The sequence below is a fragment of the Pteropus medius genome, unplaced genomic scaffold, assembly GCF_902729225.1.
Source record: "Pteropus medius unplaced genomic scaffold, Ma_sr-lr_union100, whole genome shotgun sequence".
NCBI lineage: Eukaryota > Metazoa > Chordata > Mammalia > Chiroptera > Pteropodidae > Pteropus > Pteropus medius.
In genome coordinates, this window is record NW_024342469.1 from 1,950,186 (window position 1) to 1,959,244 (window position 9,059).

The 9,059-nt window shown below is 57.9% G+C and overlaps 1 pseudogene; it reads left to right on the forward strand.

Annotated features, from left to right (window-relative positions):
• The first annotated feature begins 2,404 nt into the window (after nucleotides 1-2,404).
• Nucleotides 2,405-2,523, forward strand: LOC120603067 (uncharacterized; annotated as a pseudogene).
• Nucleotides 2,524-9,059: the final 6,536 nt, after the last annotated feature.

Genomic DNA, 9,059 nt, shown 5'->3' on the forward strand with positions numbered 1-9,059 from the left:
CGTGTGCCAGCCGTGGCCTCGGCAGGGCAGGCGCAGTCACAGGAGCAGAGCGGGAAGCCACGAACGTGATGCGGAGGGGACGGGGGACGCGTGCTGTCTCCTCGGAAGCGTGACAGCCGCCGTGTGGTTCCGCTCGCTCTGCCCTTGTTAGTGGGTGTCCCCGAGCCGGCGCCCCGGAGTGAAGCAGCACGGCATGCGAACACGCACGGAGGGGTGTCTGTTACTGACCCAGACCATCGCCCTGAGCCGATGGACACGAATGCCAGGATGCAGGGAGGTTGAGTGACTTGCCCGCGGTCACCTAGTGAGTCGGTGGCAGAATCCAGACCAGAGCCTCGGCCTCCCAACTCCTCCCTGGCCCTGTCTGCTGCTCCAGGGCACGTCCTCGGAGCCAAGCCTGATCCAGCGTGGGCCGAGCCAGCACCTGAGGGTCGTGATAAAAACGACAGGGCCATGGCTGACAGGGGCTATTATTCTCCTCACGTTGGGCACCGTGGCAAGTGCTTTGTAGCCTTGACCGGCTCTTTGTAAGACCCCGTGAAGGATCGATTCAGACTCTCGCTTGACAGGCGAGGAGACACGTTCATGGTACTTCATTTCCATATAAGTCCCCTGGTCCTTCTTCGTCCCTGCGTAATATTCCCGTGCGGCTGCAGCTCAGCACGTGCACCCACTCCCCTACCCGTAAACAATTCAGGGGCTCCTGTTTCGGAATTACAAACAATGCTGTGATTACCCCGCGTTACTCATGTATCTGTGCAGACTTCAGGCACGATTTCTGTGGAGCAGAGTCCCAGAATATACACACATGATGATTCTTTTAATAGAAATTAAAAATAGTATCCATCAAGAAAAGAGCAGAACCCATTTGATCAATTCCCAGCCCTCGGTGTACCAGCCTCAGGCACTGGCCACACTTAAAGCCGCTGCAAAGCCGAGAGCTGAAACACAGTATCTCGTGTGTGTCCCTTTGGATTGTCTTACTTATCGGAGGGGATGAGCATCTTTTCAGCGTTCACGGGCCGTTCCTTTTTGTGTCCTGTGGAGAGCTGGCGTGCGTCTGGGAGCGGGCGCGTCCTCCTGGTGGGGTCATCCCTGTGGCCTGGCACCTCCACCCCGAATCCACGCGCTCTGGAGGGTGGGGGCTGTGCCCGCTGTGTCTCTGCACCCTGGCGGGGCTCAGAGTGGGTGGGTGCTGCTCAGAGCGAGTGGGTGAGCGGAAATGACCCTTCACTAAGAACTTACTATGCGCCCAGTGCCATGCCGAGTGACTGCCCCAGGGCCCCATTTAACCCTCGCAGGAACTTGCTGAATCGGGTCTACATCTATTATTTCACCCCAAAATTCCAAAGTCTGGAGAGCTCTAAAATCCCAAAGCTTTTTCATAATTCATTTGTCAACAAAATCTGAATTCTCACGAGACCGTTCATCATGTCTATTGGCCACCTTAGTCTGAGGAGTCATGTCTTGCTACTTAAATAATAAACCTGATTTGGGGGCACTTGCCCTGCGCCCCGCGGGCATGGTTGGTGTTGTGCAAGCCACATTGTGTCACTTTGCCAAAATCCAGAATAACTCTAACGTGTGGAACCCTCCCGGCCCCGAGTTTGGGCTGAGGAACCACAGCCTGCATTGTCGTCCCTGGTTACGGATGAAGATGACGAGGCCCAGAGACTAACCTTCCTCAGGGCACCCAGGTGCTGGACGGCCAAGCAAGTCATTCAGCTCCGCCCCCAGCCTGTGGCCCTGACCGGGGCCTCTTCCTGCCCTGGGCCCTGGCGCTCAGTGCCACACGATGGTCCCATGACCTGTGAACTCTACGAGCAGCGAGACTTCCGTGACGACTGCGTTTTTGCAGAGGCGACTAGATAGCTTTTCTCCAGAAGGATGGGGACGATGAAGGTGGGCTTGTCGACCTGGGATCTCAATCCCGGATGTCGTCCCAGCTCCCAAGTGCCAGGCAGGGGCCCGGCCCCCGTGGCCTGTGTCCAGGGCACCTGAGCGCTCTCGCCCCAGGTGAGGCTGGAGTCGGCCGAGCGGGAGGCAGGCCGGCCCCTCTGACAGGTTAGTTTAATCAAAGCAGGATGGATGCCTGGCTCGTGTGGGAGGCAATCATTAGACAGACCGCCTGGGTACAAGGAAGTAATTATATTCTCACGCAAACCCTTTGCCATCAAGGCAAAAGTAATCGATAATTAAATTAGAAGTGAAACGAGCTGCTCGGGCCCATGGCACACTGGCCGAGCGGACAGTTAGTGAACCCCACCACGTGCTGGGGGGACGGAGTGGGGAGCCCCAGACCCAAGGTCCCTGAGTCACACGCAGCAGCGAGCAGGGTACAGTGCATTCTCCTCAGTGACCAGGAGGGGCTTCAACACGGTCGATTCTCAAATATTGTGAAAGCGTCTACGGCCACGCCAGCCTGAACACGCCCGATCCCATCTGATCTCGGAAGCTAAGCAGGGTCAGGCCTGGTTAGTACTCGGATGAGAGACCACCTAGGAAGACTGGGAGCTGTAGACACAAAAAAATAAACAATAAAATAATAAAATATAAAATAAAATAAAATGATAAAATAAAATATTGTAAAAGCGTAATATCATCTCAGCTTGAAGAAAACGAGACACATAGATAAGAGAGGTGGAGGTTGGCCACGAAAGAAACGGCCCCGAACTCAGCAGAGTGCGAACGGCGAGCGTGGACACCTGGGCGCGATCCCGTGGGCTGCGTGGCCCCACCGGTGTCCGCCGGTCTTAGCTCCCTCTCATTCTCCTCCCGAGCCAGGAGGCTGGCCAGGGCACCTCTACTAGGGGAGCTGGAGGGGCCCGAGGGGACAAGCAGAAGCACGTGGGGCCTCGTAAGGCTTGGGACCGACACACAGTGTTCTGCACACCTATGTCACCGGCCGAAGCAAGTCACCTGCCCACGTCGCATGTGGAAAGTTCAGCAGACTTCTGAGGTGCCGAGGACAAGGGGCTGGAGGTGGGCGGAGCGCCTGCGCACCCACCTCCGGCCCTGCCCCACCCCCACAGGCACGGTCACACACTCCTTCTCCCTGGTTCACCGTCGCCACCCCAGCTGGTGGCATCCTTCAGGGTCTGTCAAAGTCACCTCCTCTATCTGAGATCAGCCACCCCCGGGGGAGGTGGGCAGAGAGCACATCTTGCTCCTCTCCAAGTCGCCAAGGTCAGGGGCTTCTGTCCAGCTGGCAGCACTACCCGTGTCCCTGGTGCCAGTCTGCATCAGGAGACAAGTATGATGGCGAGGGACATGGCTGTGTCCTCACGGAAGCCAGCAGGGACGGCCCGAGCCAGGAAGCGGGGGCCGGGGGTGGGGGTGGCCTGGAGGGGCTGCTTCGGCCCGGGGCTAGGGGACTCACGCAGCCCCTGCACGGCAGAGAACGGGGTCAGGCAGCGGGCAGTGAGCCCCGCACGTCGTCGGTCCAACAGCGCGGCGGGCCACTGTCCTACAGGGAGTCCCTGCAAGGGACCAAGAGCGTCCCGTCCCCAACAGGACACCGACACGACCAACCCGGAGTCACCAAAGGGGCCGTCCGCAGGACAGGGGGCAGGCTACATCTCGGGGCCGGCACACGGCGGCATCCCATCCACGAGCGGAAGCGAAGGAAGCTCGGCGGACACCTCCGCGGGACAGCGGTGTCCCCGCCGAGCGGCTTTCAGACACCATCGCGTGCCTCCGAGGCGGCCGTGTGCGGCCCCAAGCGCTCGGCGACACGGGGCAGCGCGGCCGGACCTCGGCAGCCGTCGGCGCCCCTGCCCGAGGCCCAAGGCCCAAGGCCCGAGGCCCACGGCCCCCGCCCGGTCCCTCCCAGCACTGCGCAGTGCCGTCGAGCATTCTTCTGGTTTTACTCAATATTCCGTTAAAAACAACACCAACGAAGAAAAAGCAGCACGAAAAAAAGACAAAACTTTCGGGAGGGAGGAGAAAAGACCGGGAGTCCGTAACGGCAACCGTATCGAAGGTGACGCGTGGAAACAGGCCACCCGCACAATGCGATGGGACCGGACGTCCGCCTCGCCTGGAGACACGTCCCGCGGTCAGGGCAGTGAACCAAGGCGTCCCGCGTCCCTCTGCGGGTTTTCTGCTTGTCTGTGGCTTGTTTCGTTCCGGGTTAAGTGCACGTGGGCGGGTGGCAAGGGCACTTTTTGTAAGCGCCCGACGCTGTCCGTTAGCCGCGGGCGCCGGGCTGGGCGACAGATCTCTCTCGAACTTCCTCTTGCGTAACTGAAACTTGGGGAGTTGTTGCTCAATGGGTAAAAAAGGACATTATTAAAACGTTATTAATAATATTTTTTAAGGATCTGACAACAGCACCAAAAAACACGGAAGAGAATACCGCTCTATTACCCGCACCATGTGGCCTCAGACGAGCCGCGTGACTCCCGGGGGACCCCGCTTCTCTGTGTGGCAGCTGAACCTTTAAGATGCTATTGGAATCTCAATTATATCCAGATGCACATTAAATGTCTTATACGTGTACATGCACACACGTATTTATGTGTTGCGAATGATGGATGCCTTTATTGACCAATAAATTGGTTTTATTATGTTAGTGGGCCTAGAAGAGTTCTATTCAAAAGCTATTATTAAAAATTGTTTTTAATAAAAATGAAAATGTAACATGTACATTAAAGCAAAATTCTAAGATTCTTTATATTATTATCTAAACATTAAATATAAAATTATCCTTCGTACATATTTACACAATTAGTCATGTCCCTTCCTATATATACATATATCGTGATACTGTATCAGTGGTATTTTTCAGAAGAACGTTTTTAATAGAATTATAGTATTTCAAATTTTTCCTAAAATAGCATGGAATGGGCACCAACTTGCATTTTTTAATTGTTAGCATTCCAACTGATTCTCCACGATCGTTTAAATTCAGAAAACATCATCTCGACAGAAACTGAAGCGCCTGGTTAGCTCAGAGTAAATTCCGTCAAGCGGAGAGTATTCTCAATTCTAATATTTTTACGTTGAAACGTGTAAAGATTTCAGCAGAAACATTGTCACAGACACTGCCTTTTGCCTCCATTCAGGGTAGTTGTTTTGGACACATATTTTCATAACAAAACACGCCGAATACATCACCTGCGTTCACGAGTCTTTTGAATATTTCACTGAATGCAGACGCCACAAATCCTGGCGCTTCTCCACGCGTTGGCATCCTGGTCCCCCTCGTAAACCTACCCGATTAAACACAGGAGCCCCATCTGAAGACCCTTCCCATAGGTCAAGATCAGCCCCAGGTTGAATGAGAATTTCCGGTGGAAGCTCATACGCCGAGCTGCCCGGGCCCCGCTCATTCCGTCACTCCCTTGCTGTGGCAGCGATGAAGGTGGCTGTCTTCCTGCTTTGTCTCCAATCATCACGATTTGCAAAAATGTTAATGACCAGCGTTTTGCAGCTTCCACCCTCTGAATGCTTCAAAGAAAGGGTCCCAACCGACACTATGGGGCGGCACCCACAATTGAGAGGATTGGTTTATAAAAAGTTTAGTGCCGTTATAGGACTCTTGAGTCGATCTGCCAAGTAATTCTGCAAAGACTCGACTATTTCTCAAATCGGATTAATGACGAGGAAAGCGAGAGAGAGTGTGACCGTGCCAAACAAAATTAAACGGTAGTTTCTTTCAGCTTTAGCATCAGCGTCACTCATTTATTTACCTCCGGTTATTCGGGGGCACACATAACAGTTTCAAAGTGTGACCACGACAGTTCGTGTCCGGTTGTGGGATCATCCACGCCCGCCTGAATTTCCCGGCAGAGCCCAACCCCTTCCTCACCGAGGGACCGAGGACGCCGTTTTCGCCACAACCCGACTGTCACCAAAATCACATCACTGTTTCTCCAGCCATCGCAGGAATTTCAAAAGCTTTACTTCGATTCCATAAATTAGATGAAAACGATCAGTCATTGGAATTAATTGATTTTCTTTGTAAAGCGTCTGGTAAAAATGACAAACTGGAGTCATTTAGTCCATTCCAAATCCCACTGATGAAGTTACGGACGGTCCTCGCCCGCCCCATCGTGGGGAGTGTGCAGAGGCCTGGTCCCCACGGGCGTGCACGAGGCGAGAACTGCGCTTCCATGCGACCCGCACGGGGATGCGTCATGTAAAAGGCAAAAGACGAGGGCAGGTGCTGAGAGACGCCCCCTCGTCTGGAGCGTCGTCCCCTCGTCTGGAAAGTGGGGACGGGGACGGCGCGGGGGACCGCGCGGGCTCACGTCTACGGCGCTGGCCGCTTGCTCTCGTCATTTTCCTCATTTGATGCTTTGAGGACGGTCGAGAGGAGATTATTTCAGTGTTTCAGGTGAAAGTCAGGGGCGGAGCAGGTTCGAGAAGGTGACCGGAACATCGCCCTGGCCACGAGCCACAGACCGCTAGCCGGCCTGCGACCCCACCGCGAGCGGCCTTTACGTATCTCTGTCCTGCATGGGAAACTCCCACCACCAGGACGCCAGGGCCCGGGGATCCGAAGGGACCTGCTGAGGCCACAAAGCCAGTAAGACAGAGTCGGGGTTCACCCCGGGTTCATCAGGAGTCTTCGTAACCCCAGGCTGCTTAGGGGGACAGGAGAGACTAAGGCCACCAGGCAGGAAGGAAAAGAGTCTGTGAACGTGCAAACGGGGCTGGGAACCAGGCCCAGGAAGACCTGCGGTCTCTGCCCACCGGCCAGTCTGAGCCAGGTGACACTTCGCTCAGCCCCCGGCCTCCGTGGCCACGAGGGAGGGACAGCTCAGCCGGGACCGAGGAGGTCTGGGCTCAAGCCAAGATGCGGCCACCGTGGGGGCACTGACCTCGGATATGACCCAGTGGTCCCCAGGCCCCAGTGGTCCTCAGGACCCCTCCCCAGGACCCAGTGGTCCCCAGGACCCAGTGGTCCCCAGGTCCCCTCCCAGACACCCTGCAAAGGGACGAGGCCAGCTGGCCTCTCGGTGGCGGGCTCAGCTTTCACAGGCCCATATGTCAGCAACGTCGACCCCAAGAGACACGAGGAAGCCACCAAGCTAGAGGCTGCTGCCCACGGCTGCTTTGGGCTACGTGAAACGACTCTAATGTACCAGTCCACGGGCCACCCTCTATCACGTGCAGCGGTGACACTCAGCCCATGTCCCAGAGCTTCTTTCCCAGATGTGACGGTGCCCACAGGACACTGCTCAGCACTCCCGGCCCGCGCGGCACCCACACCCAGTCCCCAGCTCGACTGTCCACTCTAGTCCCTGGACGCACAGCAACACGGCCAAGTGCTCACAGCCTTTGGTGACAAAGCACCAGCTGGAAGACCCTGGCCGCCCACGCAGCCCTCCGAATGCTCCTTCCTCGGCATGGGGGTTCCTCCCGAAGAGCCGCTGTGATGACTGTGGACAACACCTCACGCCCCTCACGCACCCGCCCGCGTTGGGCCCCCCGCAGCCCCTGCACCCGCAGACACCTGGCTTCGGCCGAGTCCACAGGTCTCGCCACTTTATCTCCACCGCCCAGAAGCACCTCCGGGCCAGAGACGGCGTCCGCCTGGGCAGTAACAGGCACGCAGACTGAGCTGGACGTGGCTGGGCGACAAACACACCACAACAGACGCCCGACGGGGCCAGCCGCTCAGTCTTGCACCCTAACTGCCCGGCCGCCCTTCAGAGCTGCTGCTGCCCCCCGAGATGACACCAGGGGCGCACTCCGTGCATCTGTCCGCACGTCCACTGGCGAGCGTGTGTCCCCGCGTGGGGCCTGGATGGATAGCGGACAATAGAATGGACGCAGCCGGGCAGCCGAGAGGCCCAAGGAGGCACTGGCAGAGGCGGGCTCGGGCGCTGAGGACCCCGGCTTTGCTGCGCGGGCCTTGTCTCGGGCCTCCGGCCCTGGGTTGGTCCCTCCGGCCTCGCCCCCTGCGCCACGCAGCAGCCCTTCCAAAAACAAGTGACTCTGCTCACCACGGCTGGCCCCCCAGGCCCAGGCCTGCTGGCCCGCCAGCCTCGCTGTCCAGTGCCACACACAGCGGGCACAGAGCACAGCACACTGTCACCTGCCCCCACCCGGCCTTTGTGTGTGCTGCTCCCTCCACCTGGAAGGCCCTCCTCCTCCTCCTCCTGATTCTAGGACCCCCCTCAAATCTCAGCTCAAGGTGTCCCTTCTTCTCAAAGTTTCCCAATGTGACGCCCCCCGCGCCCCCACAGCACTTGTCTGGCCTTTCCATACTGTCCAGATCCATCCACACGTCCACCGTCCAACGCGAGCCACCTGTCAGTGCCCGTGCTGGGTCCAGCGAGACTCCCCTGGACACACACGGCCCTGCAGACACCTCGTGACAGGAACACGCCTGCTGTTTAAAGCCCCGCATTCGTGGCACTCAGTACGGCAGCCCCAGGGGATTGGGGTGGACAGTAACCTGGGCACTGGAGGGGGGGGACAGTAACCTTTAACCCGGTGATGGCTGTTCCAAGGGCTCTGTATCAAGCGTCATTTAACACACGTGACAGCTCGTAGGAACAGGGCACAGACGAGGACACTAGGGCACAGAGAGGCTAAGTGACCGAGGACACACGGAGGGATGAGGGCAGAGGCCACAGAGCCCTGGCGAACGGTGCCGAGTCAGAGCTGCCCGTCTGTTTCTGTGCAGCCGGCCGAGGCCACCCCGGCCTGGCCCCGTGACGAGGAGCCCCAGAGCAGCTACAGACGTGACACACGCAGGAAAACGAGAGAGCGGGCAGCGTGGGGCCGGGCGGCCAGGGAGCCCAGCGCCGGGATGGGGGGTCCCCCGAGACCACCCAGCCAGGCCGGGCATGCAGGACCAGCGAGTCCTCCCGGAAGCCAGTCACCCAGACATCTGGTCACCCTCCTCACTGCAGAAGGACACTGTGAAGTGTCACCCTGAGACGGCCCTCCCTCCATCAGAAAGGGGACGAGACCCTCATTGCCCAGTGACAGGTCGGTGGGAGCAGGGTCCCTCCGCCTGGGACACTCTGGAAGTTGGGGTCCCAGGGCGTGGATGAGGGCCTGCCGCCACGGCCCTCCTTGGGGACCCAGCTCAGGCGCTG